Source organism: Mustela putorius, unplaced genomic scaffold (assembly GCF_011764305.1).
Source record: "Mustela putorius furo isolate JIRA1106 unplaced genomic scaffold, ASM1176430v1.1 tig00000145_pilon_pilon_pilon, whole genome shotgun sequence".
In the NCBI taxonomy this organism is placed as follows: Eukaryota; Metazoa; Chordata; class Mammalia; order Carnivora; family Mustelidae; genus Mustela; species Mustela putorius.
In genome coordinates, this window is record NW_025421294.1 from 9,486,177 (window position 1) to 9,513,939 (window position 27,763).

Consider the following 27,763-nt stretch of genomic DNA (forward strand, 5'->3'; position numbering starts at 1 on the left):
GTGCTAGCTATTTCTCAGGATGTCCATTCAGCAAAAACATAATTAGAGTAAAATATTGTCCTTACTCAAGTTGATAATAATTAAAATGACTGGTCTCTAGTATTTTTAAATTATTGAAACAGAAGGGTTTGCGGGCCAAGCCAAAGTAAGAAGCTTTCTAGGTTCTTACTCTGCATTAAAGAATAAACTATTTAAAAAGACTTGAAGCATGCCCATTGTTTCTACTACAGATAAGACTCACCTTTCTGTTTAAAAGCAAGCTTGGCAGGATAGTTACTTGGAAGCAAGTTGTCAGTCTTTGGCCTGGGTGGTAGCACCTGGCATCTGCAGTCTCAGAGTCCTGAGCACGTGTTCTGTTAAACTGATGTTAAGGGGATAAAAATGATTTAATCTTAATTTTATCAGTCAATGATTTACAAATAGCATTGTCGGCTCCTGAGCTTGAAGAAGACGGAAACGATGCATAGGAAGGAAGTAATTTGGGATAGGCATCTTTGATTTCTCATTGTGGCAAGGACACTGTCTACTCTACTTAAGCTCCCACTCTAGCCCCTTGGTGTGTCTTGTTCTAGAAGGCTTGGGACTAGACGGTGCATTAGAGCTGATTGAGTTCAGTGGCTTTCAAACATTTATAAATGGCTTCCTGTAAATGTTTGTAAATAGAATCCATTTTTCCAGTTATATGGAAGGCATAGTACAAAGCAGACAGAAGCCAACAAGCTCTGGTAGCAACAGAAGCAGGGACTCCAGAGATCCATTCATCCCTCCTCTTTTTATCTTTGGTTATTGGGGGAGTGCCAGAATCACTGGGATCTGAAGCAGAGAAAGTAACACAAATATTTGCAAGAGAGTTAGGTCCCTTCCCCTTCAATGTTCTTTGGACTATGCCAGCCCATTTGCTCTGTGGCCCATTTGCTGTCCCAGCTCTCTGGGGCAGTGATGTAGGCATCCAGGCCATGTGGATCCTTGTATAGGAGGCCACATGGGACAGAGATCACGGACTTTGCAAATGGGGACCAAGATGACCTATCTTGTATAAGCCTGGTGGCAGGGGTGGCCAGAGAGTCAGAACAGAGGATTCAGAAATTTTGATGCTTTAAGATGCTCCCCTGTGGCTATTGAAATACTTGCAATGAACTTTGCCTAAGGTCTGGAAGGTGATTTATAATAACTATTCTATCCGTTCCCCCCAACCTGAAGAGATGAGCCAGTTAATGTTATTAGCCTCTACAACTGCAAGATCATAATTATTAGGTCTGTCCCCTGGGAGCTGGGCTCCGCTGAGTTGTTATGAGGTTAGAAGCAGTTATGAACAGGGGGCACTATTAATCAACTGAGATTAGATATGAGGCATCAGGGGTGCCTGGGTGGCTCAGTGGGTTAAGCCTCTACCTTCAGCTCAGGTCATGGTCTCAGTGTCCTGGGATCGAGCCTCGCATCGGGTTCTTTGCTCAGAGGGGAACCTGCTTCCTTCTCTCTCTCTGCCTGCCTCTTTGCCTACTTGCAATCTCTCTCTGTGTAAAATAAATAAATAAAATCTTAAAAAAAAAAAAAAGGATAGGAGGCATCAGAATCTGAATTTTCATGATGGATACAGAACACATTTATATAACCAAGTCTTCAAGAAAATGAAATTGACCAGGTGTTTAGACAATAAGAAAATTCAAACTGATCTTGCCTTTCTATCATACCTGGGGAGGAAAAAGCATGTGGACAGATCCCTACTGGGAAGGAATGATTATATCCAATTAATGGCAGCAAAGGAAGTGTGTGTTGGTTCTGATTTGAGTGTGAGGTGTGAGTCTCTGACTTGATCCTGTGGCCATGACAGGAAGGTGCACCTAGGGGCAGAATTGTTTTGCATGTAGAATTCATGAGGAAATCTTAGCTGGACTTGCTATTGGCCCATTCTGTATTTCCATATGTTCTGTCTTCTCTCTGTTTCCCTTCCCTCTTTTCCATCCGAAGTTACTGTTTCCAGCTAGATAATTCACATCTCATCATGCTTCAGACTGCTTCACTTTTTCTCGAAGTGCTCTTCAACCTCTGCTCTGTTTGTAACAGGCTTCTTTATCAGGAGGGTGAAGGTAGAATTCAGACCATCAATGAAACTAGATGGGGACATTTTTTACCATCATTTTTGTCATGGTATTAGTGAAGTTAAACTTTTTTTTTTTTCAATTATCAACGTAGATAACAAATCCCAGGGATATTAGCAGGGCCTGTCTATGACTCTGTCATTAATAGAAATCATTGTATCCCCATGTCACATTAGGGTTGTACATATCTTTCTATATAATTTCTGCTCATCATTATGTGAAAATTATCTTTTATTTGGCTAGCTACTAGAACTTATAATTTAATACAATAATAAAATGTATGTTACTGTTTTATGGATTTGTTTTTAAAAAAATATTTTAAATATATAGACGGTTCTGCCACACCCCCAACTATCGTCACTTCTCCTGAGAGCTCATGGCACTTGTTTAATCTACTTATTTGAGAACTTAAAGTCCATTTTGTATTGTTATATATATATATATATATATATATATATATTTAATAGTTTTAAATTTTATTTATTTTTTTAATAAACATATAATATATTTTTATCCCCAGGGGTACAGGTCTGTGAATCGCCAGGTTTACCCACTTCACAGCACTCACCATAGCACATACCCTCCCCAATGTCCATAACTCCACCCCCCCAACCCCCCTCCCCCCAGCAACCTTCAGTTTGTTTTGTGAGATTAAGAGTCTCTTATGGTTTGTCTCTCTCCCAATCCCATCTTGTTTCATTTATTCTTCTTATGTTCTTTCCCTCGTAACCATACTCTGTGGTTCTTAAATATCGAGACCATATTCTTTCTGTTCTTTAAATTCTTTTTGGAATTTTGGAAATTTATTCTGTAAGTTCTCATTGAATGAATGATCAAAATAGTATTGCTCAGCCAAGATAAGTAGAGGAAATAAGAAACTGCAATAACGCATTTGTTTAGTGCTTTTTGTGGTTAAGGAGGGCTGAGTGTGTGGGGTCAGGACACCCTGGTCTCTAGAGAGCTCAGAAGAGGTGCACACAGATTAAAGGCCACCATTCATTATGCTTAGTAGATGAATTCCTGGCAAGAGTTTTGATTACTTAGAAGCACTCCTGGGAGAGACTGAGGGACCCTAGCCCCAAAGTCCTGTTCATTTAAAGTAGTCTCTCCTTTGTTTGGTTGAAAATATTGCTGTGTCTGAAGGTAACAGAGTACACCTGGGTGGCTCAGTTGTTAAGTGTCTGCCTTTGATTCAGGTTATGAACCCAGGGTCTGGGATCGAGCCCCTCATGGGGCTCCCTGCTTGGCGGGGAGCCTGCTTCTCCCTCTCCTTCCGCTGTTCCCTCTGCTTGTGCTCTCTTGTGCTCTCTGTGAACTAAAAAAATAAAATAAAATCTTTTAAAAAAATTTGAAAAATAAAGATAGCAGAGGTAGAGTAGCAGCCTTGGGCACTTTAGACTTTTAAATAATATTTTGCTCCAGTTACATGGTCATAAGTCAGTCCTAGAGTTGGAACCCATATTTGGAACCCTCTGAGCCTCCATGTAGGCTTGTTCGGAGTCCTTATGTTAGGGTAACAAGGCTTGGAGCTAAAGCTACGAAGGAGCCAACACTGCAGCCGAAGCTTCCTACAGACCCACTGTGCCAGTTTTGAACTGAGGCATTATCTGTCCACGGCCATATGCAGTGTGAACGGGCCGCAGATGTACGTCAAGTGAGTGGGAGAAATAACGTTTGGTGGGGAAGGATGACAGTTTTATGGCATTAGTCCTAGGAACCCCAGGTGCATTTCTTCCTCTTTCATGTATTTTAAGATTTCAGCCTTGGGGATGTTTCATCAGGTTAGCATCTGTATCTTAAAGATGAGTCCTGCAATGAATCAGTGAGGAGAGCGAGTCATACGTTGGATCTGGAAGGAGAGAGAAGACTCTTACGGAGAGATCAGTGTAATGAAGCAACTAAAGAGAAGGTCAGGGCTTTCTGTCTTTGCTTTTGACCCTCTATCTCCCTGACCTTACTTACCTGGCCTCAGAGTGTACCTTAACTTGGGCAGGATGCACTGAGCTTTGCACACGCCCCTAGGATGTCAGGACCCTATACTGGGAAACCCTGACATGGGGCATGGGTTATAGTCTCTGGGCTCGGTGTATCCTACCCCTGACTTTTGTTTGTGTCGGGAATTTTTATTTTTCTCTTTCTATTTAATGAATCGTATGTCTCCTTGACAGTCTGTGGCTTCTTTTGTTTAAGTGACTCAGGGCTACAGCTATATATGGTCCTGGAATTAGCTGTTGAACAATTTGTTGTTGTGGTTAACTTGGATAGATATATTTTAGATAATTATGTGGCTATCAAAATAGCTGATAATCTGTCAGCTTCTGGATGATGTTGGTATTTTCCTTGCAATTTTGCAGGTTTCATTTCTTGGGCTTTGTCTTAGATTTCTAAAACTTTTCCCACCTTTAAAATTGCCCTTATACAAAGTATGATTAACAGTAGCTGATATTTATTTATATCCACACATTGACTGACAGCAACCGTGGTGAACGAAGTTTATGTAAGACTTTATTTCTTCTTTCCAAAGAATTTTGTGGGATATGCGGAGCAATGAGGAAGAATCATAAGACCTTGGACTTGTTAGAGATTCAGAGTGAGTTTGAAATACGAAAAGGAAAGAACATGAGTGGAATTCCTATAAAATAGCTGGAGGAGTGGGGTAGCTTAGGGAGGCAGATTGTTGCAGAAACACAGCAAAGGAAGTAGTCTGTTAGAAAGAGTGTTACTTAAAGATGCTTATACTCCTGGAGCTTTTGGCTCTAAATTGTATGGCCCTTAGACTTGAAAAAGAGGGCCCCCTTTCTGGTCCAGCATATTAGAGGGTTTCGTTCCCTTCTGGCCACAATGTTCCCTACTGGGTAAGGATTCTTTGAGGTCAAGGAATAATGTCTTTCCCTTTTATGGATCATGGTTGGGGCATTTGGACTGTAGAATTTCCTGCCCAAATGGTCCTACGCCAAGATGTGGATCATTCCTTCAGAGAGCAGGTTGTACTCCCCACACTGGGTGGCCAAGGGGCAGCTGTTGGTAGGGCCAGGGAACGTGGATGGCTACCAAACCGTGGTGTCTGTCTCTGAGCTTACAAATGTCAGCGAGGTGCGAAGGGTAGGTGGGCAGAGCAGAGACCGGGTGTGGGCTCAGCTTGCTCTGAAACACTAACCGTGGATGCGGAACTTTCCTAGGCGCTGTGTACGTGTTATTTCATTCAGTCCTGCAGAACCCTTCAGGGTAGTGTTTTATCATGACATGGGAATGAGGCTGCAGGGAGTTAAGTCACTAGCTCAAGGTTATCGATTTAGTAAGAAGTTGAACCAGGATTTAAATATCAGGTGAGCATATTCCAAAGTGCATTTGTTTTCACTTCGTGAACTTGCCTGTTAATAGCACCGTTGCTTCAATGTTTTCTCAGTTCTCCCCAGAGCCTTGGCGTATAATGATATGTGATAAATACTTGTTGAGTATCTGAAACAGTGGAACAAACTATCTGCTCATCCTTCTCAGTGGTGGGTTAGAGAGTACGATTGCGGTATCGGTAAGAAATTCCATGTCAGATGTTGGGAGGGGGACGTTTCCCTCCTTATCTGTCCGTGCTGTTGCGTGGGTTGATCTTCTGTAGATGCTGTGGACTGCTCAGTTTACTGGGCTTACCCTGCCAACCATCAGTAAATGCTACATATTTTCTGCTTAGTGTGGACTCCCATGTCCCGGAAAGGATTTTTGTTCAGGGAAAATATTAACACATGCCACGTATGCTGCAGTCCTTTTCCTTATCTCCTTAAGATCACACAAACTCAGAGTGTTCAAGAGAAATTGTCAGAATGCATGCCTCAGCGGGTTTGCTGGCACAGTCCTTTTGTTGGTGAGGCCCCATTCTTGGCTTCCCTGTACTGGGCTCTTCTACCTGTCTGGCCCCCTGCTGCTCCCTCCTGGAACATTCAGCTGTGGTCTCACTTGGCTTTGTCTTTTCTTATTCCCCTTCTCATCTATCTGATATGCCAAGACCGTTCTCTGCCATTGGCTGAAAGCCTTGGACATTTTCCTAACTTCTGCTATTAACTAGTTGTGGTGGTTTTCCCCATGTGCTGCCATCTGTCCCCTTAATGGTTTTCTGGTTTATCTGTGTTCCTTGCTAGACGGTAGCCCCACTGGAGGGCAGTCTTTGTGTCTCTGTTGTTGACTGCTGTATCTTCGTATCTAGTGTGATGCTTGGCACACAGAACTTTTAAAATAAATATTCATAGAATAACTGAATAAACTACCATCATAATCGAGGCACTAAATGCCCTTTTCAAAGAAGTTCTTGCATTAAGAAAAGGGTCATCTTGCCCAAATCTCTCAGTGACAAGGACGGCATGTCCACCCAAGTGAACTGTTTTCTAAAGCCTGAACTCTGAATCCTAATGCCTACTAAGTGGGGCTAAATTTTCTTGTGCAAGAAGGCTGGTGGCCATTGCTCGAGTTTAGAATTGAACTTTCCAGTGGTACCTTTGATTTTAGACAAATCTTCCTCTTGTTTTCACTTTTATCCCTATAGGAGAGTCATAGGCACTTATCAGATGAGTTAAATAAAAAAGAGCATTGATACCAAATGCTGGTATGGTTGTAGATACTGGATAAATTATACGTGGCTAGTGGAAGTGTAAAATGGTACAGGTACTTTGGAAAACAATTTAGTAGTTTCTTAAAAAACTAAATTTGTTTGTACACAATCCTGCAACAAATGTACCTTTAGGCATTCATCCCAGAGAAATGAGGACCTCTATGTTCATATGAAACCCTGAACATGGATGTTAATGTAACAGATGTATTTGTAATAGCCTAATAATTGAGGCATCCCAGATAACCAGAATGGTTAAACAAACTATGGTACGCCTAAACTATCAGACATTACTCAGTAATAGAAAAGGAATGGACTGTTGACAAATACAACCTGGGTGAATTGAGCTGAGTGAAAAAAATCCAATCCCAGAGGGTTACATATCATGTGATTCAATTTATGTCATATAGTGGAAATGACAAAATTATGAAATGGACAACAGATTAATGTAGTTTAGTGGTAGCTGGCAGGTATTAAAGGGTGGGAGAGAAGTGGGCATGTCTATGAGAGAGCAACATGAAGATTCTGGTGGTGATGAATCTTGACTGTCAATGTCAATATCATGGTTGTGATATTGTTACCTTTGGGGAAAACTGCTTGAAGGACCAACTGGGTCCCTCTGTTTTATTTCTTACAACCGACTATAAGTCTACAATTACTTTGAAATAAAATTAAACAAAAATTATTAATTAAAAAGAGCCAGGGAGTGCTCTTACATTTCTTTCAGGTCATTTCTTCTTTTCATAATTATTTATTCATATCTTAAACCTGATAGATTGTTAACAAAGGAAAGCCACTGTTCCTTGTCTCCCATTAAGGACAGCATTATTCATTGGAATCACCATTTATAAAAATTTCCGGTATTCCTTGTTCATGTTGAATTTCAGAAAGCTGTTAGTTCATATTCTTTGACTGGCAGAAATACCTACAAATCAGGCAGGGAACTTAGATCTGCAGAAGCGGTATATCTGAACTATAGACACACAAATGGAAGGATGGCTCAGCTTTTTTTTTCTCTTACAATTGGTTTTTCTGGCCCCAAAGAACTTGTCTGACCAGTCATTAATGTCTAAGCAGTGTGCCTATTGTTCAATTCCTGTTTGGCTTAAGTGGCCCAGGGATAAGCTTAGGGAATGGTAGAAGTGATTTAAGGAATGTTAGTGGGAATAAAATGATTTGGAGTTGTTGTGTGTTTGTTTTTAAGGCTTAGGATATAATGTCCCCTCCTTAGTTCTGTGATTCCCCCAGTGCCATGCTTTTTGTAATGTCTATTATGTATTGAGGATTCTTACTATGTTTTTCAGTTTTTTTCCCCTTCATGCATAATAAGTGGAATCTTCTAGTCATTGGGTTATCATCTCTGTGGGCTTTCCAGTCTGAGCAAATTCTCTCTAGGTATCATTTTCCTGAGCGCTGTAGTTGAATTTTCTTGGTTTTCCTTTGTTTCTGTGTACATTATTTTGACCTTCCTGCTGACCTCAAGTTTATTGTTGTCTTTGTGGATGCGTGCAGTTACCAACTTCCCAGAGAAGTTTTGAGGGGTAACTTGGCACTAGATTATCTCCTTAAAAAGCAAACTTCTCTGTTTGGCCTTTAAGTCAGAGTCTTCTTATTATATTGATAAAAGGCATTTGTGGGGAAGATAGGAGGTAAAATAATTTCCATTAACTATTGACATGTTTGATATGTCAGGTAAACAAAGTGAGACATGTTTTTTGGCATTCTACTTTAATTACTCTTTCACAAGAGACTTCCACTGTAACAGGAGGAAACTGAAAAGCAGAGGAAAGGAGAAAATGCAAAATAACATTCTTCTGAGTGATGACCAGGGCCACGACCATTAATACATTATCTCATTGAATCCCCCAACACCTTAAGTTGGTGCCTCTTATATCCTTTTTCCAGTTGACGTAATAAGCTCAGGTGCCCATGGTGGCTTTTAGTCAGTGACAGAACCAGAATGTGAACCCCAATTGGCCTAATCTGAAACTCCAAGGTCTTTGATGCTACCTTTTTATTAGATAAAGAGGAGGAAATGGAGGTCTTGTTTTGTGTTCTGGATGTCAGATTGGCTGTGCCAAGAGATCCCATAGGTTTTTTGTTGTTGTTGTTGTTGTTGTTTTAATATGGCAATTGGCCGAAGGCATCTTAGATTTTCACGCTGAGAAAGGTCACTGAGGTTAAAGGTGAAGTCTAAATTACTCACACAGGAGTGCAATTGAGCATAAGTCTCTGAACCACTGATCTACCTGATGTGACTTAAGAAGTATTGTCAGGCAAAACAGGAAAAAATATACAGTGGGAAAAAGACAGTCTCTTCAATAAATGGTGCTGGGAAAACTGGACAGCTATATGTAGAAGAATGAAACTTGACCATTCTCTTACACCGTACACAAAGATAAACTTAAAATGGGTAAAAGACCTCAACGTGAGACAGGAATCCATCAGAATCCTAGAGGAGAACATAGGCAGTAACCTCTTCGATATCAGCCACAGCAACTTCTTTCAAGATATGTCTCCAAAGGCAAAGGACAAAAGCAAAAATGAACTTTTGGGACTTCATCAAGATCAAAAGCTTCTGCACAGGAAAGGAAACAGTCAGCAAAACAAAGAGGCGACCCACAGAATGGGAGAAGATATTTGCAAATGACAGAACAGACAAAAGGTTGATATCCAGGATCTATAAAGAACTCCTCAAACTCAACACACACAAATCAGACAATCATATAAAAAAACAGGCAGAAGATATGAACAGACATTTCTCCAATGAAGACACACAAATAACTATCAGACACATGAAAAAATGTTCATCATCACTAGCCATCAGGGAGATTCAAATTAAAACCACATTGAGATACCACCTTACACCAGTTAGAATGGCCAAAATTAACAAGACAGGAAACAACATGTGTTGGAGAGGATGTGGAGAAAGGGGAACCCTCTTACACTGTTAGTGGGAATGCAAGTTGGTGCAGCCACTTTGGAAAACAGTGTGGAGATTTCTCAAGAAATTAAAAATAGAGCTTCCCTATGACCCTGCCATTGCACTACTGGGTATTTACCCCAAAGATACAGATGTCGTGAAAAGAAGGGCCATCTGTACCCCAATGTTTATAGCAGCAATGGCCACAGTCACCAAACTGTGGAAAGAGCCAAGATGCCCTTCGTGGAGAATGGAGAAGGAAGAGGTGGTCCATATACACTATGAAGTATTATGCCTCCATCAGAAAGGATGAATACCCAACTTTTCTAGCAACATGGACGGGACTGGAAGAGATTATGCTGAGTGAAATAAGTCAAGCAGAGAGAGTCAATTATCATATGGTTTCACTTATTTGTGGAGCATAACAAATAGCATGGAGGACAAGAGGAGATGGAGAGGAGAAGGGACTTGAAGGAAATTGGAAGGGGAGGTGAACCATTAGAGACTATGGACTCTGAAAAACAATTTGAGGGTTTTGAAGGGCCGGGGGGTGGGAGGTTGGGGGAACCAGGTGGTGGGTTTTGGAGAGGGCACGGATTGCACGGAGCACTGAGTGTGGTGCAAAAACAATGAATACTGTTATGCTGAAAAGAAATTTAAAAAAAAGAAAAAGAAATGTCAGGGCTTCAACCTCTTCACAAATATCTCTTCTCATCCTTGTCATTGTGATTCATTATCCAACTGCCTCTTGCTCCCATGTGTCATAAAATTCGCAGCATTCGAGTTGTTAGTGGTTCATAAAAAACTGAGACTTGTGGCTTCTCAAGGCCTCTTGGCTCCTTTGTTTCCTTAGACTATTTTTCACACCAGATGAAGTCACTCACAAGTATCCTTTTGCTATTGGCTTGTGTCTTGACTGTATCAGTGTTGATATTCTAGTTGTAATATTGTACTATAGTTTCATTAAGATGTTGCCATTGGGGGAAACTGGGTCAAGGGTACAGTGCATCTTTCTATAGTATTTCTTGTATAACTGTATGTGAATCTACAGTTCATCAGATGAGTTATTAGTTCCTTATAAGCTGGACTTCTGGATGTTGAGTTCCCTCAGTTACACGTGGGGAGGTGCGAAATAGGAACATGATGATCCTAAACCCTGTCCCATTAGGAGAGCATCCTGAGGAAATGTGATCGGGCAAGTAACACAGAGGGAGTGTGAAGTCACTGTAAAATCATAAAAAGTGTATACACTTGAGAGAACATTTAAATTTTTTTCCATTTTCAGAACAGAATTTATTTTCTCCAGATCACAATACTCTCACCATGGGCTCTCAGTTTCTCTTTGGCCTTGAGAGCATCATTTTGCCTTTTATTTTTTCCATTTCTTCCATCTGTATAGTGGGGGTGATATAATTTTTATTGGGAAATAACCATGCCAAGAGTATTTTGAAGCAGTGAGAAAGCATACTATTGTGCAGGTGAAACAAATACAAATTGAATTTCGTGTTCTAATGTGGTGTACATTCAGATGGCTCTAACATACATTAATATGTTATTATTACTACTAGAATAGTAGTGTAGATCACTTATACTTCTGCACACAAATCTGAAATATTTGTTAGCTGTCTTGTGACTGCTTCTGCAAATTTTCCTTCATGGCAACTTTTTTGTTCTTGAAGTTGGTTTTAAGTAATTGCTAATCCCTAAACTTTATTTTGAGGTTGAGTAGGAAAGGTAGGTAATTATGGAGTTTGAGTGTTGGGAATACTCAAGGAAGTATCTAAAGGAAACCTTTAGATTTGATTGTAAGGAGGGTTGGCATGAATGCTTATTGGTCCTGTCTGAATCATTGTTTTTCCCTTCCACATCTCAGCTGAGTTGTTACGTCATAGTATTACATTTAGTATTGCATAGTATTACATTTATAATATATAGTATTACATTTAGTAATATATTACATAGTATTACATTTAATACATTACATGTATTATTTAGTAATACATAATATTACATTATATTATTACAATACATAGTACTACATTTACATCATAGTATTACATTTAGTATTACATCATAGTAATACATAATGTTACATAGTATTACACAAGGCATGTGGTGGCATACAGTGCCATGTGCGAGATGAGGTGTTAGTTAGGATGGTATTCCAGGTTGTCTCAGGGGTCCCTGGTGGTGGTCTTGTTGTGGGGGATTAATCCCAATGCCATTCTGTAGACCACATTGTCCCTTAACAGGTATGCTGGCAGGTAAGGCTATGTGAGTGAGACCACATATAGAGGTGGTCTTAGAGTCTTAGAGGTGGCTCAAGGTACATTGTTTACTTACTTGAAAATAATAACCTCCATTAGTATACCTTAGGGGCATCCCGAGGTTTGGCTGTGAAACTAGGTTTTATAAGAATTATCTAACTTAATTCTGAGGTTAGGTATTATTAACCCCATTTTATACTGACTTAGCAAAACTAAGCAGTTGGTCTAAGTTCATACAATTAGTAAATGAAAGAATGAGGATTTGAGTCTGGAGAGCTAATTCCACAGCCTGAACACTGGATCTATTTTTATGTAAGAAACTGAGTCGAGGTTAATCCTTCTTTCAACAGGTACTTTTTGAGTACCCGTCATCTTTTAGGCTCTGTTCTGGGTCTTGTAGATACAAAAGCCAGTGAATAGGATTCCTGAAGTAGAGGTGCTCCTAGTTTAAGGACAGATATTCAGTACATTGTGAAAAAAAAATGACAAAATGTGTAGCTAAAAATGTATTACAATTGTGAGGACACTTAAAGTATTTTAAAGATAGCCTAGCTCTGTGGACAATATTGTAAATAGTTCATTTATTCATTTGCCCATTCATTCAACAAATATAATATTGAGTGTTTACAGTGGGCTGGGTGCCATGCTAAACGCTCAGAAAAGGGTGGTGAAGGGAACAGAGGAGGTGACTGCTCTCATAGACCTTACTTACCATCTGGCAGGTGGGGAGGAGGTAGACACTTTGTCACATGTTCCCAGAAATTAATAGACAGTTGGAACTGACATGCATGGTGTATCCATGTTTTCCGAAAAATCCATCATAGGGAAATGATGCTGTAAGAGGGAGTAATAATGTTTGTTCTTGTCAGGGACATCTTCCCTCAGAGCGGAGGTCTGAAGGTAAATAAGCATTAACTGGGAAGGGTTTGGAGAAGGCAAAGCCTCTGGGGCAGCTCTGGACACTGAAAATTCTAGGTACTGAATGAATGCAGGGTGACCTGGGGTGAAGGAGAGTGGATGGGTAGAGAGCCTGTAGACTCAGATGCTAGATGAGACCAGAGAGATAGTCAGAGGAGATGAAGTAAGGCCTTGGGTCATTTTAAAGGCCTTTGATCCTATGGTAAAGGATAGTCATTGAAAAGACGTGAGTGACAAAGATTTGTGATTTAAAAACACAGTTCTTATTAGCTCAGGACACAGGACTGGCATGCAGGCAAGATCTCTACCTGGGGAGGATCAGTAGAGAATTACAGAGGCCACAAGGTCTGATATCATAGAGCCTGGACTAATGTGGTAGTGGAAAGATGGAGAGAAGTGGTTGAGTTACATTGTTAAATGGCCAGAAATCTGTGATAGATTGAAAGTAGCATCAGGAGAAGAGAAGTGAGTTTCTTCAATCTGATGGCTACTGGCACCGTTTACTAGGATAAGGACACTGGAAGCAGATCAGATTTGAGAGAGAGATTTCAAGTTCAACTTTGAACTCATTGGGTTTGGGGTGACTTTGAGAGAGACAAGCAGAAACCTCAGGTTGGCATTTAAATCTGTATTTGTGGCCCCTGGAGGAGAGATCTGTACTGGAGATAGACCTGTCTGTGTCCTAAGTGTGCAGGTGATACATGATATCATGCCTGTGGGTACCACTGCCTCAAGAGACACTAAGAAGTGATAAGAAAAAAGAGCCTTAGAACCAAGCCTTGAGGGACTTCATTTCATGGCTGTGTGAAGAAAGATCAACCCGCAAAGGAGAACATCACAAAAGAGGAGGGAAACAGCTGGAGTTAAGAAAACAAAGGGAAGAAAATAAAAAATTATATAAAAAAAAATAAAAAAAAAAAAAAAGAAAGAAAGAAAACAAAGGGAAGCTATGCTCTGATAAAGGTGGGGTGACCAGCAATCTGAAAGGCATCTTCAATGATGTGGGTTTGAAATAGTCCTTGGAGTTCCGGCCACAGAAGTCTTTGGTGTTCTTAGCAAGAGCTGTTGTGTGGGAAAATGAGGGGAAAGATGGCTTAGAGCAGGGTGAGGAGTGAGTCAGGGCTGTGAAATTGGATACAGCCAGAATAGACAAGTCTTCTGAGAATAGCAAATAGGGCACATAGGATTTGGGGAAGGTTTTTATATAAGATGGAAGAGACTTCAGTATGTTTGAAAGTCAACAGTAAAGATTTAATTGATAGGAGGGAGCTGGCAGATATTCTCAAGGGAAAAAGGATAATGAAGTAGCGTTGGCTCTTGAGAAGGGGAGTAGGCAGGGAAGGATTTGTAGCGATATCCACGTTTGCATGCTTTGTATGAAGAGGAGGAGGGAGTTCCTCTTCTAGGGATCTGATTTCTCTGCAAAGCCATGCTATCTTTGTATGTGAAGGAGCAGGAGGGAGAGGTAGAGATGTGAGGAGAGCTAAGAAAGTTTGAAACATGGTAGTTATTGTGAAGAGTGGGTGTGAGTTGTCTTAAGGAAAAAGGTGGAATTCCTAGCACTGCAGATGCCTGTTCTCGGGAAGTTTGGGAACGTTTGTTGTTTCCTGCTTAGGCAAATAATCCATGGTGTATCCATGTTTTCTGAAAAATCCAAGCTAGTAACATCCATTAAGTAAGAGCAAAGTATGTGAAAAAGGTGGGAACTCTTTTAAAAGGTGATTCTTTACAGACTGGGAAAGCTGAAAGGAAAATCATCGTTTGAGAATATGTAAATTTGTAAAGATCTCTACTTATTAAGTGAGATGACTGAGGAGGGAAACAAAGGTCCTTTTCCAAACTATGAGGACAATTGAACAAATTCATCTTGTTTAAATATTGGGGCTTGGGGTGAATCAAGCATTCGAGGTTATTTTTGAAAGGATAGCAGAATTTACATGGAAAGGTGTGTTTAGATTGCTGGATTTTCATTTTCTATTGTTGATCCACTGGTGGTCTTTGTGATGTTTCCATCTACTCAAGGTGAATGAATGTTTCTTTAAATCTGAGGCTAACTCAGCAAATGGAGGCTCATTTTCTAAAAGGTAATTTGACTGAAGAAGACAAGGGACAGGCATCTGGAGATTAGAATTTTTTTTTTTTTTTTTTTTTTTTTAATGAATTGGCCTCAGTAAGCTATAGAAGTTGCCTAAATGTGAAATTCTGAATTTCCTGTGTATGGGAAATGTTACCAGCTATGCTGATGGGAGCCTAGGGGGACACACAGAGGGATTATTTCCCCTTTTGAAGAATTTTTTGTTTACCTGGGGAGAGAATGTATCCATATGAAAACTATTTAAAAGACCATAAGTATGCTGACAAAGGCAGGTGTTTAAAGAGGTGAGCAAAGGCTCAGAGTGAGAGAAGGGAGGGATGACAGAAAGACTTCATTAAGAAAAATGTCAGAAGAAGAAGAACATCAGAGGTCAGCAAGAGCAAGGTTCAGAACTACTGACGGCTTCTAACGTACTTCACAGGAGAGTATAGAGAAGCACACAGGAGATTTTAAGGACCGTGCCTGAAAGTGACACATAATATTTCTGTCCTATGCTGTTGACTGGAAGTCAGTCACACAGTCCCATCTAGCTGCAAGAATGACTGGGAAATACAGTGTAAATCTGTTTTGGGAAGGAAACGTGAATGTGTTGGGCAGCTAGCCAATCTTGGCTGCATGCCCATTGGAGCGTCACAGAAGTTTCAGTCTCTGCGTCTCATTCATGACTCTTCAGTCTGCTTTAAGCCCTCCTTCTCCCAAGCTGGACCACTTTCATTACCACCAGTTTCACTCATATGTCATCGTTCCCAAACCAGCTACCAACATGGCTGTTATTTTAAGCAAACATTCGTATTTCCTATTGTTCTTCTCCAAAGGAAGTTTTCACAGTAAAATACAGTTCCCTAGATGTCCAAGATATCTAGATATCTCTAGATATCCCCCAAATATTGGTAAAGTGGGATTGTTGTTTTGCTTCATTACATAAGTGTAAGGTCAAAGGGAGGGAGAGTGTTGGGAAGACCTCACATTGAAAGGCAGATAATAGAAGTCCCCAGAGAAGAGCATTTGAAGAAGGAAAGAGGCCTTTGTGATGCCATTTCAATATGGCAGCTGGATCAAGCAATAGTGTTTATGTACTATTTTTACCTACTTCTCCTAGAGGAAGCAAGGCACATACAACTCACAAATCAACCAGTTCATTTCCGTAAAATCCCAAAATGAATTCCAAGGGGAAGTGCTCTTAAATGGTATTACTTTTGTATCAGATTATGCATTTAAATGGGAAAAAAAAGCCTCAAGGATTTCCACAGGAAAACCTGTTTATTGTAATGCTCACCAGTCTACCTGTCTTACATGTTGTCTGATGTGTTTTTGTTCAGTAATGTAGACAGTAATGAACATGATTATATGAATAAACGAGTAAGCACTGCTGTGTGGAACTACAATTTGTCACCTCCCGCTTTCAGCTGCATTAGACATGGTACTGAAACCTTGTCATCTCAGCATATCCCAGTGACCTCAGAGGCCCTGATGTTTTCTTCTAATGGACTATGTGATCTGTACAATCTTTTCTTTTTTCTTTTTCTTTTTTTTTTTTTAAAGATTTTATTTATTTATTTGACAGACAGAGATCACAAGTAGGCAGAGAGGCAGGCAGAGAGAGAGGGAAGCAGGCTCCCTGCTGAGCAGACAGCCTGATGCAGGGCTCGATGCCAGGACCCTGGGATCATGACCTAAGCTGAAGGCAGAGGCTTTAACCCACTGAGCCACCCAGGTGCCCCTCTTTTTTGTTTTTCTGGTGCAATATTTGTGCTTTGGATATTCTCTGTTAAGAGATAGAACCCCAAGCAGGTAAGCATCTTATCAACCAAATGATTGAAAATAATTTATTTCTAAATTCCTCAAAAAAGAGAAAAAGCTGACAGATCTATCTCTATCTAAAATATCAATATGCCTACCTATTTCAAATATTTTTTTCCTAAATCGAGTTTTTAATATCAAAGTCTCAGGATCCACTGTCTTCCATAGTTTTTGTTCAGTTGTTGATGTCTATGTTCATTGCAAACAGTGACTATCACACTTCTGTTTTTCTATAAACGTGGCTACTCTTGGGTGTTGAAATTGTGAGAAACAGAATTCATTGTAATTATAATTCACATCTGTTTTCCTTTTGGAATTCCTTTTTTTCTTGTGCTTGGATTGTCTCTCAGAGAAGATATCGGAGGCATACACATTTACTGTTTTGGGCATTTGTGACTTTTTTTGATGGATCCCCCATTACAAGGTTTAAGTGTTATTAACAGATTCTCATCAAGAACTTTAGAATAAATAAAATAGTGAGTATCCAGGCAGAAAGCCAGGTACTTTTCAAGATCAATATGTTTATAATATATATGGTGGCATAAACACAGAGATAGGATATATAACTATTCCACTTGGTTGACGTTTACTGTATTATTTTCTTACAGGGAAGAGTTTGAACGTAGCTGCATCACTGAGAGGAAGGACAGATGAATATTGGGGGTAAATGGTGGCAGTGCTAGGGTAAGTTTGTTATCCAGAAAAGAAGACTAAAAGCCAAGGGGATTTAAAAAATCCCTCAGCTTTGCCACAGGGCATTTATTCTGCTATCTGAATTATCTTTGGCACCTGGGAGGAAAAGATTTCTGTAAAGTGCAGATGCAGTTTTCTTCCTTGGCTTTTCCAAGTAATAACATAATTATGAACCATGCTGAGGTAGGGTACAACATTCATTGGAGAGTATCCTAAATTGCACTTTGAATGCATTTTTTGCCTGTGAGGCATTATTTAGAAACAAAGGTCTTTGTGGCATTTCTGGCTTTTCTTTTTATTTGATGGGCTGATAATCTTATAATGGCATTAGTTTTGTGACCAGTTACCAGAGATTTGTTGCTATTATTTATTTATTTATTTATTTAGTGAATTGGTCTACCCTTCAATGTCCACAGCAAGCTTAAAAACAGTTCTGGAAGGGCATGGGATAGAATACTTGGAAACTTCCAGTCCTGGGTCTTCAGTACTGCAGAATTCAGTGAGGAATGTTGGAAATTTCTCAAAATAAAAGTCATTTAAATTCAGTCTCCGAAAAAGTTCTATTATAGAACATATTGAAAAAGAGAAGTTAGTTGGAAAATCAAACATGATAGAAATTGGTTACAATCAGGCTTTTGGTTGTAGAAGCATTTCTTGTATGTCAAGGTGGAAATTGTATTCTCTTTTTCCCAATGGCACTCTATTCCTATTTTTCTACATAAATGGAGAGTAGAAATATGTCTACTTTAAATGCCACAAAAATAACCAATCACCCGTGAATAAGAAACTTTTGTAGATTTTTTACTCTTCTTGCTATAGTGTTGGTTAATTTTGGGACGATGTGATGATTCCTTTTTTTTTTAATTTAGTGTGACGCAGGAATAGTGGGAAATGAAAGAATGGGGTAGACTAGCAAGTGCAGATGGAGTTCATGCATGTGCATAGACTGATTGTCACTCTCAGTGAGCTATTTAGTTTCAAATGTTTGGTCTGGTTGAATTTGGAGGCTAACATCTCGGCCCTCTGCCTCTTCCCTTGTGACCTGAGTACTTGCTAGACATGTACGTGATGGTCTACTTTGTAACTTGTGATTAATATATAGGTTCCTCAGTGGTTTGAAATGCCTCACATTTTCTCATGCTAAAATTTTATACTACGCATGTTTAGCATAGGCATTTTTGGGCAAATGATTTTTCTCTCTCAGTCATTTCTCTATCTTGTCCAGAGCTAATATCCTGTCTTCATTGCTGTAAGTTTCTAACGTATTTGATTATTTAGAATGGATTAACTCCTGTTGTTCTTTCCCCTTTGATATTTTAAGAAAAATAGGGGTGCCTGGGTGGCTCAGGTCAGGACCTCAGGGTATTGGGATCGAGCCCCTCCCCCCCACCCACCCCATGGGCCTCTGTGCTCAGCAAGGAGTCTGCTTTGGGATTCTCTCCCCCTGCGCACCTCCTCTCCCCTATGTGCACACATAGGCATTCTCTCTCTCCCTCAAATAAATAAATAAATCATAAAAAAGAAAAGAAAAAGAATTACAATGGAAAATAATAATTCTGTCTTGTCTCACTATATCAAGTGAGTAGTAAGTAACTCTTATTTAGTTGTGACTTTTGAAAGAATGTAGTCTTAGATTTCATTTTTTACTTCCATTTTCATTTTGATAAAAGTGAGGTAAGTGTATCTTTAAAAATAATCATTGGGACGCCTGGGAGGCTCCATTGGATGACTGCTTTCGGCTCAGGTCATGATCCTGGAGTCCTGGGATCGAGTCCCACATTGGGCTCCCAGCTCCACAGGGAGTCTACTTCTCCCTCTGACCTTCTCCTCGCTCATGCTCTCTCTCACTGCCTCTCTCTCAAATAAATAAATAAAATCTTAAAAAAATAGCTAAATAAATAAATAAATAATAATCATGGTCAGGTTTGGTATCAGGTTTATAATAGCTATGTAAATGGGGTATGGTAGCTTTTCATGTTGATCTATGTTGTGAGAAGTGTAATTTTGAAATAATTTGTTTTGTAAACAGTTTGAACTTAGTTCCTTTTCTAAACGTAGGTATTCTAAGAGCTTTTCCTGCTATATATGTGTTTGATTATATTCTGGTTACTATTTCTTTCTCAGATCACTTTTATTAATTTATATTTTCTTTCATTATTGTCACTGCATCAGGACTATGTTAATCAGAACAGAATTGTATATACTATTCTTTTATGATATTCATCTTACTTGGCCTTATCTACCTAGTAATTTTTAATGAAATTTGAATTTTCTGTTTCTTACATAGCCTTTGTGAATTTTAGTTAAGTTGTTGAACTTTTTTCTGCTTTTATTTGATTAATTAACTTTTCCTATTTTTAGGGTTATTTTATGATCTTTTTGGAGTTCACTAAATGAATACCTAGTCTACTCTTTTTATTGATTCATTCCTGCTACTTTTCTTATAGTTATTTTATTGACCTTTACCAAAATCCTTTAGCTTATTGAGTTGAATATCTTGTTCTTTTTATTTTCATTCTTTTTTTTAAATGAGAACCCTAAATACCAAGAGTTTTTGCCCATCTGAGTTCATCTTTTACCACACATTGTCAGCTTTTATATATATTTCCTAGTTATTTTTAATATTAAAAAAGCTCATAATTATAATTTTGATTTCTTTAGTCTATGCTGTTTAGGTATGTTTTATTTTAAAGTATTTTTGACTTTGTGTTTTTATTTTAGGGTTCTGTTCTAATGCTAATTTCCATTGTGTTTGTGTGTATGTGTTTCACATACTTCAGCATTTTGGTATACTTAATTCCTACATTTTGTAACTGTGTATGTGTTTCACATACTTTGGCAGATGATACACTTAATTCCTACATTTTATAACTTTGATATTTTTAACTGCCCCTAATATAAGATCTTTTTTTTCTTTTCTTTCAGCCTTACTGAGGTATAATTGACAACATTGTAATATATTCAAAGTGTACAGTGTTGTGATGATTTGTATACATTGTACGAGGACTCTCTTAAGTTAATTAACACATCTCACATATTTACTTTTTCATGTTCGAGAACACTTGTTTTACTCTTAGCAAAATATGATTATATGATACATTGTTATCAGCTGTATTTACCATCCTATAATTAGGTCTTTGGACCTCATTCATTTTAGAACTGAAAGTTTGTACCTTTTTATCATCCTCTCCCCATATTTTACACTTCTCAGCCTCTGGCAACTACCATTCTCCTTCCAGTTTCTGTAAGTTTGATTTTTTTTTTTTTAAGATGCCACATATACATGATAATGTGTAGTATCTGCCTTCCCCTCTCCAGCTATTTTACCTAGCATAATTGCCTTCATGTTGTTGCAAATAGGAGGCTTTCTTTTTAGAGGTGAATAATATTTCTCTCTCTCTCTCTTTCTCTCTCTCTCTGTGTGTGTGTGTGTGTTAGAGAGAGAGAGAGAGAGAGAGAATGTGCTATCCATCCATCTGTTGACAGGCACTTTGAATGTTTCTAAACCTTGGTTAGCCTGAATAATACCACAATGAAAATAGATGTACATACATCTTTTTGAGGTAACAACCTCATTTCCTTTGGATATGTACTGAGAAGTGGAGTTGCTGGATCATACAGTAGTTCTAGTGTAAATATTTTGAGGAACTTCCATAGCGTTTTCCATAGTGTCTGCACAAAATTATATCCCCACCAACAATGTATAGGGTTCTCTCTTTTCTACATTTTTGCCAGCATTTGTTATTTCTCTGTATTTTCTTTCTTTTTTTTTGAGAATATATACTCTATCAGGTTGATGTGATATGTTATTGTGCTGTGATTGACATTTCCCTGATGATTAGTGATTTCAAGAACATTTTCACGTTCCTGTCGGCCATTGCAGGTCTTCTTTGGAAAAAGACTTCTTATTCAAGTCTTTTTCCTGTTAAAAAAAATTATTTATTTGAGAGAGAGAGTTTGTGGGGTGTGGGGCAGAAGGAGAGGTAGAGAGAATCTTAAGCAGACTCTCTGCTGAGCATAGAGCCTGAGCTGGGGCTTGATCCTGTGACCCTGAGATAATGGCCTGGGCCAAAACCAAGAGTCAGGGCCTTAGCCACTTGCATCACCTATGTGCCCTGTGTTTTGTCCATTTTTAAACTGGGATATTTATTATTAGATTTTGTTTTGCTGTTGAGTTATATGAGTTCTCTATATATTTTAGATATTACCCCTTATCACATATATGGTTTACAAATATTTTCTCCCATTTTATAATTTACCCTTTCATTTGGTGGGGTTTTTTTTTTTTTCTTTGTAGAAGCTTTTTAGTTTGATGTAGCTCCCACTTCTTGATTTTTGCTTTTCTTTGCTCGTGCTTTTGCTCTTATATCTAAAAAATCCTTGCCAAGACCAATGTCAAGGAGAATTTTTCCTATGTTTCTTTCAGGAGTTTCAAAGTTTCAGGTCTTACATTAAATTTTTAATGTATTCTGAATTTATTTTTGTGCATGGGGGTAAGATATTTGCATAGTTTCATCATTTTGCATGTGAATATCAACTTTTCCCAGCCTCATTTGGTGACTTAACTTTCTCATTGAATATTCTTGGCTCTTTTGCTAAGATGTTAGTTGACATATTATGTTAGTTGACATATATGCATGGGTTTATTTCTGGGTTTTTTATTCTATTCCATTGGTTTTGTGTCTTTTTTTTTTTTTTAATGTCAGTACCATACTGTTTTGATTACGATAGCTTTGTAATATAGTTTGAAATCAGGAGGTGTGATGCTTTCATGTCTGTTCTTTTTTCTCAGAATTGCTTTGGCAATTGTCTCCTCATCCTGCAGAATCAGATCATCTCTCTGTTGTGCTTGCTGGCTGGCTGCAAAGCCTCATTCTCAGCACCCTTCCTTTTGGGAGCACACATAGGAACTTGCTGTGGGATGGGAGTGTATGTGGGTTAGATCTGAGGAGCTTTGGGGGTGCTGGTGGTTCAGTTGGAGGCTTTATGGGTGAGGCATTCCCAGCTGCTCATGGATGGGCTTCTGGATAAGAGTCTGTAAGTGGTGTTAGGACCTTTGATACATTTGATCAGAGCTCTCCCTTATCACTCTGGCCTCCCAACCACTGCTGACCCCCAGTGGTGCAATTCACATCTCAGTATTTTGGATGGGGTTAGAAAGACGTGGGTCACTTTGACAGCATCTTGCACAGCTGGCAAAGCAGGTGCTCACTTATATGTTGTCACATTGGTCTATGGGAGAGCTCATGGGCTGAGAAAATCTCTCATGACCTGGGGCCATGCTCAGGGAGCACTGGGGGGAGTAGTGATGTGGGGGAGGTCAAACTATTCCTCTAACCCCTTCAGCGCATCCAGTCTCTATTTTTTTTTTTTCTCCAACTGTGTGCTTGAACTTCTCCACTGGACTCCCAGATTTTCACAAAGGTTCTTTCGTTCTTGGGTGATTATCAAAATTGGTGTTCCTTTGGGGGAAGACTATAGAAAGGTCTTATTTGGCCATGTTGATGATGTCACCACAACTAGCATATTTGATTCTTTTTTGTAGGCGTGTTGAATTTTGCCTAACATCTTGCAGAATTTCCCCCCTATATTTACTAGTCTAAAAAATGTCAGATATTTTACAGTATAGGTCTTTACTCATTTATATTTTTCCTGAAGCAATGTAACTGTTCTTTCTGAAATTTAAAAGGTTTTCTAAGACTGTATTTTTCATGGTGGTTTCTATTTCTCTGGGATGTCTTCTAGAAACACTGATTAATGTTGGTTAACTCCCTGATCTCTGTTTTTCTGCTTCTTTTCTGCTGTGATTTCCATTTTCTTTCTCCCTCTGAGATCTTCTATAACCATTAAATAGTGATTAAATTTACCACCTTCGGTATCAATTCTTATACTCTGTTTCTTTAGTTTCTTTGTGATTTTTTAAAAAAATAATACACTTTCTTCTTATTTCACACTATTGCCTTTTTATCTTGCCTGGAATTCTGTACATTTCATCCTGTTTCCTTTCACCGAGGCCATGTTGCTTTGTCCAAAATAAGAATATAAGAATGTCTAATTGTTTTCTGAAATTTTCTTTTGAATTCTGTAGTTAGATTTTTCAGAGGTTTGCTTTGAATTTTTAAAACTGTATTCTCTTCCCCTTAAAAATGCTTAAAAATGGGGCACCTGGGTGGCTCAGTGGGTTAAAGACTCTGCCTTCAGCTCAGGTAATGATCCCAGGGTCTGGGATAGACCCCCCCCCCCCCCCCCCCCGCATGTGGCTCTCTGCTCAGCAGGGGGCCTGCTTCCTCCTCTCTCTGCCTGCCTCTGCCTACTTGTGATCTCTGTCTGTCAAATAAATAAATAAAATCCTTAAAAAATGCTTAAAAATATCTTTCTCTATGTAGTTTTGAGTGATGTCATGAGGATACTTACACAGGGTGAATGGATTTTTCTTTTTCCAGATTCTTTTCTACCATAATGGCGGTGAAAACTTCCATGTTCAATCTATAATTTAGTAGACATTATTTCCATTTTAATTACCATTTCCTGGCAATCTTTATTTAAGATACCTCCTCTCAGTTGTAGTTCGAGTTTCTTTCAACTCACATGGTCTGATTCTTTGGTGCTCCAAAAAGAAATGTTTCATGGCATCATGAATCCCAGATTAATATAACAGAATTGCATTGTTTTTGAATCCACCGTAATATATTCCAAATGTCTTCCATCTATGTGGTATATTTTTCTTATTGTGATAGATGACACAATTAGAGAACAAGAATTTCCTTTACGCCATTGACTGCAAAGGTCACACAGGTAGAAAATGAAAGGATCATACAATTTGCACAAATCATCCTCACTGTTAGATACATTAACAAGAAAATGTAATTATTAAAGAGATGATACCATTCAACAAATTGTTCTTAATAGAGGAGAAAGATGATATGTGAGCTAAAATTGACGTGAAAAACACAGGAAGAAGTTGGGGGGTTGGAGTGGGAGGGAAAATGTGGAGGTTATTGAATATCTATTAGAGTGTGCAATTGCATTTTCAAAATAATTAGTCACCTAATTATATATCCAGATACAGTAATTGTTGTTCTGTAGTTATGATTTATTTTAAGTATTCTCTGTGTGTAGTTTTCAGTTGCATTTTTTTTTTTCAAAATCAAATTTGAGAGGAATGCATTTGTTAGAAATTGCTTTAGGAATGTATTTATATGTCATTTTGGAACAAGTAGAAAGATTTTTTTTCTTCTAAATGGCTACACAGGTGAATAAGTTCTCTGACCTTCTAGATAAACACATTCATGTTAGTTGAGTGGGAGGCAGTTAGTAATAAACAGGAGACATTAAGGAAAAATAATACTTTTTGTTTTTTTAGGAAAAATAATGCTTTTAACGCATATCAGTTTTTGGTAACTAATTGCTTCCTCGAGATTTTGCCTATAATTTACTTGTATTTTACTGGTAGATGTTTGTTGAATAAAGATAGCAAAGGATTGTCCAATGATACATAAACCATGGCCAAATAAAGATTTCATAGTTTTTACAGTAGAGGGATTATCTGGAATTCAGATACAAAAAGAACTTGGTACTCTAGGAGTATGTTACTTTGAATATACATTTAAACTGGCTGAAAACCTTACTTCATAGCTGAATGCCTTGGTGGTTTGTTAATCACATCCATAAAAATGAGACATTGGCAATTGAGTGGGCTTCACACTTGGAACATCTTGAAGATGTATCTTAACTGGATATGCCAAATTAAACATGCATTGAAGTTAGATTGTGTTCAAATTTTCACAATAAAATCTTATTATTGGCATTTCCTACATAAGTGGTTTGGCAAATAAATGCTTTTACAAATAAACCTGCTTTGGCTACTTATATGGAAGGGAAACTACTGACTTTGGTTATAGAATAATAGCAGCAATTTTCTTATAAGGTATATTTCAATAATTGGAACCTTGTTTTTATTACACAATTGGAGGTACAATATCCTGGAAAATAATTTCCCCAGAAGACTGAGTAGTTAAAAACATCATCTTGGTGATGCACTTGAAATGGTGTTCATATTTCTAACATATTTGGATCTTGTGCTATACTTCTAGACATGTTGGTTTCCACCTAACTGCTTATTTTTCTTTCAAGGCATTTAAAATTTCATAGTGTATGCCTCATCTAAGTTCATCAGTTTGATTCCTAGGGAATTTTAGAAAACTCTAAAGATTTCTATTTCTCCATGCTTGTAGCTTTCATTACTCTGTATTTCTGGTTCAGTTGAGACTTCATATTCTCAACCTGTTCTCAGGCACAGAACTTGGTGAACCTCACAAAGATTTTTAATTTCACCTTTACTACTTGTGGATTGTAACCTTCTTGGGAAAATTGCACTTTTTAGTTACTTTGCATTTTATTAAAACCAAAAATTTTTAAAAAACAGAATAGTGTTGTTTTTTGTCGTTGTTTTGTTTTGTTTTGTTTTTTAGTGAGAAAGTCCCTCGAGGTCTTGGCTCTGACTCTTCAGGAAAAACAGACAATAGAGAGATTGCTATCATTCTTTGTCAACTCTGAGGGACCTGGAAAGCCTGGAGTCCTGAGAGTACTTCCTCCCCAGGGAGATACTACCATATCTTGGGAGACCTGAAGTTCAGTGTTGGGGTTTTGTGTAAGTGTTGCATCTAGAATAATGGGTCGGATCCTCTTACTGAGCTGACGGGGTATGAGTAGAGAGTGGTCTCAAGCAACTCAACCTGCAATTCAGAAACACAGGCCTCCACTTGTTAGCTAACTAAAGATCTTTCTGATGATGTTAACTACATTCTCTGGTGTCTCACCTACTGCCGTAGTTTAACTCAGTGGTTCTCAAGTGGGAACAATTCTGACCCCAGGGCAAATGTTTGGAGATATTTTTTGGTTATGACAATGAGGAGAAGAGTGTTACTACTCTCTAATTGGTAGAAGTTAGGAATGTCCCTGAACATCCTTCAAGGTGCAGGACACCCGCACTTAAATAAAGAATTATCTGTAGGAGTATTTGATTAAAACACCTCAGAAAACAAACAAACAAACAAACAAATAACAAAATCCTGTTCAACCCTATAGATAACATTGTACTTATCTATTTATTTATTTTTTTAAGATTTTGTTTATTTATTTGACAGAGGGAGACACAGCATGAGAGAGACACTCCCACAGCAGAAGGAGTAGGAGAGGGAGAAGCAGGCCTCCAGCTGAGCAGGGAGCCCAATGTGGGGCTTGATCCCAGGACTCTGGGATCATGACCTGAGCTGAAGGCAGATGCTTAAGGGCTGAGCTACCCAGGTGCCCCAATAACATTGTACTTAAAGGTGAAAGAGTGCTTTCCCTAATAAGAAAAACACAATAATATATTTTATCCTACCTTTATTCACTATTTCATTAGAGATCCTAGCCAGTGTAATTTTGCAAGAAAAAAATTAAAAGTTATAGTTTACAAAGGAAAAAATGAAGTGGTCTTTATTCATGGGTGGCGTGAACATGTACATAGGTAACCACAAGAAATAATTTCAAAGAAAGTGACTTGAAATATAAGTGAGGTGAGGAGGGTCTCAGTATCCAAGGCTGTACAAATTCATTTTATTTATAAATATTTGCAATAGTGAAAATTGAAAATTCCATTTATAATTTTGTCAATAAATAAAATCTTTAGACATAAATTTAATAAAATATGGGCAGAACATCCACACTGAAAACTGTAAGAGAGTACTGAGAGAAATTTAAGTAGACCTAAATGAATGGAGAGAAATGCCATATTTGTAGACTGGAAGACTCAATAATGTTAAATGTCAATTCTCCCTGAATTAATCTATGGATTGAAATCTTAATGTTTATCTCAGGAGGGTTTTATGTCATAGGAATTGATAAGTTTATTTTGAAATTTATTTGAAAAGGAAAGAATCTAGTTAAAATAATCTTAAAAGAGAAGAGTTCTACCTGACTCTAGACTTTTTATAAAAATACAGTGATCAAGATGGTGAAATTCTGAAATAAAGAGAACAGAATACAGTCCAGAAATAGACATGTATTTATATAGTAACTTTATTTTTTTCAAGACACCAAAGCAATTAAAAGAGGGAATGCAAAGTCTTATTTACAAATGGTACTGGAACAATTTGATGTCCATATGGAAAAAAATGAATCTCCACTCCTACTTCAAGCCATAAACAAAAATTAATTCACAGTGGATCACAGATGTAAAAATAAAACACTACTAGAAGAAAATGTAGGTTAATATTTTTCAAGTTGGTGGTTGTAGTGTATGGTATGTTAGTGTCCTCCCAATATTCATAAAATCTAACCCCTAATGTGATTGTTTTAAGAGGTGGAGCCTTTGGGAGATGATTGGGTTGG

The 27,763-nt window shown here is 38.3% G+C and overlaps 1 protein-coding gene across 5 annotated transcripts in view; it reads left to right on the top strand.

The window, feature by feature from the left end:
• Positions 1-27,763, top strand: part of PDE4D (phosphodiesterase 4D) — a 1,492,536-nt gene that overhangs the window by 198,090 nt on the left and 1,266,683 nt on the right. For 4 of the 5 annotated variants that reach the window (XM_004744606.3, XM_045075658.1, XM_004744608.3 and 1 more), the window contains one exon: positions 17,305-17,380. The gene's annotated coding sequence lies outside the window, so the exon portion shown is untranslated. Of the gene's footprint in view, positions 1-17,304; positions 17,381-25,897; positions 26,040-27,763 lie in introns of those variants that run through there. The other variant, XM_004744610.3, reaches the window with a different exon arrangement.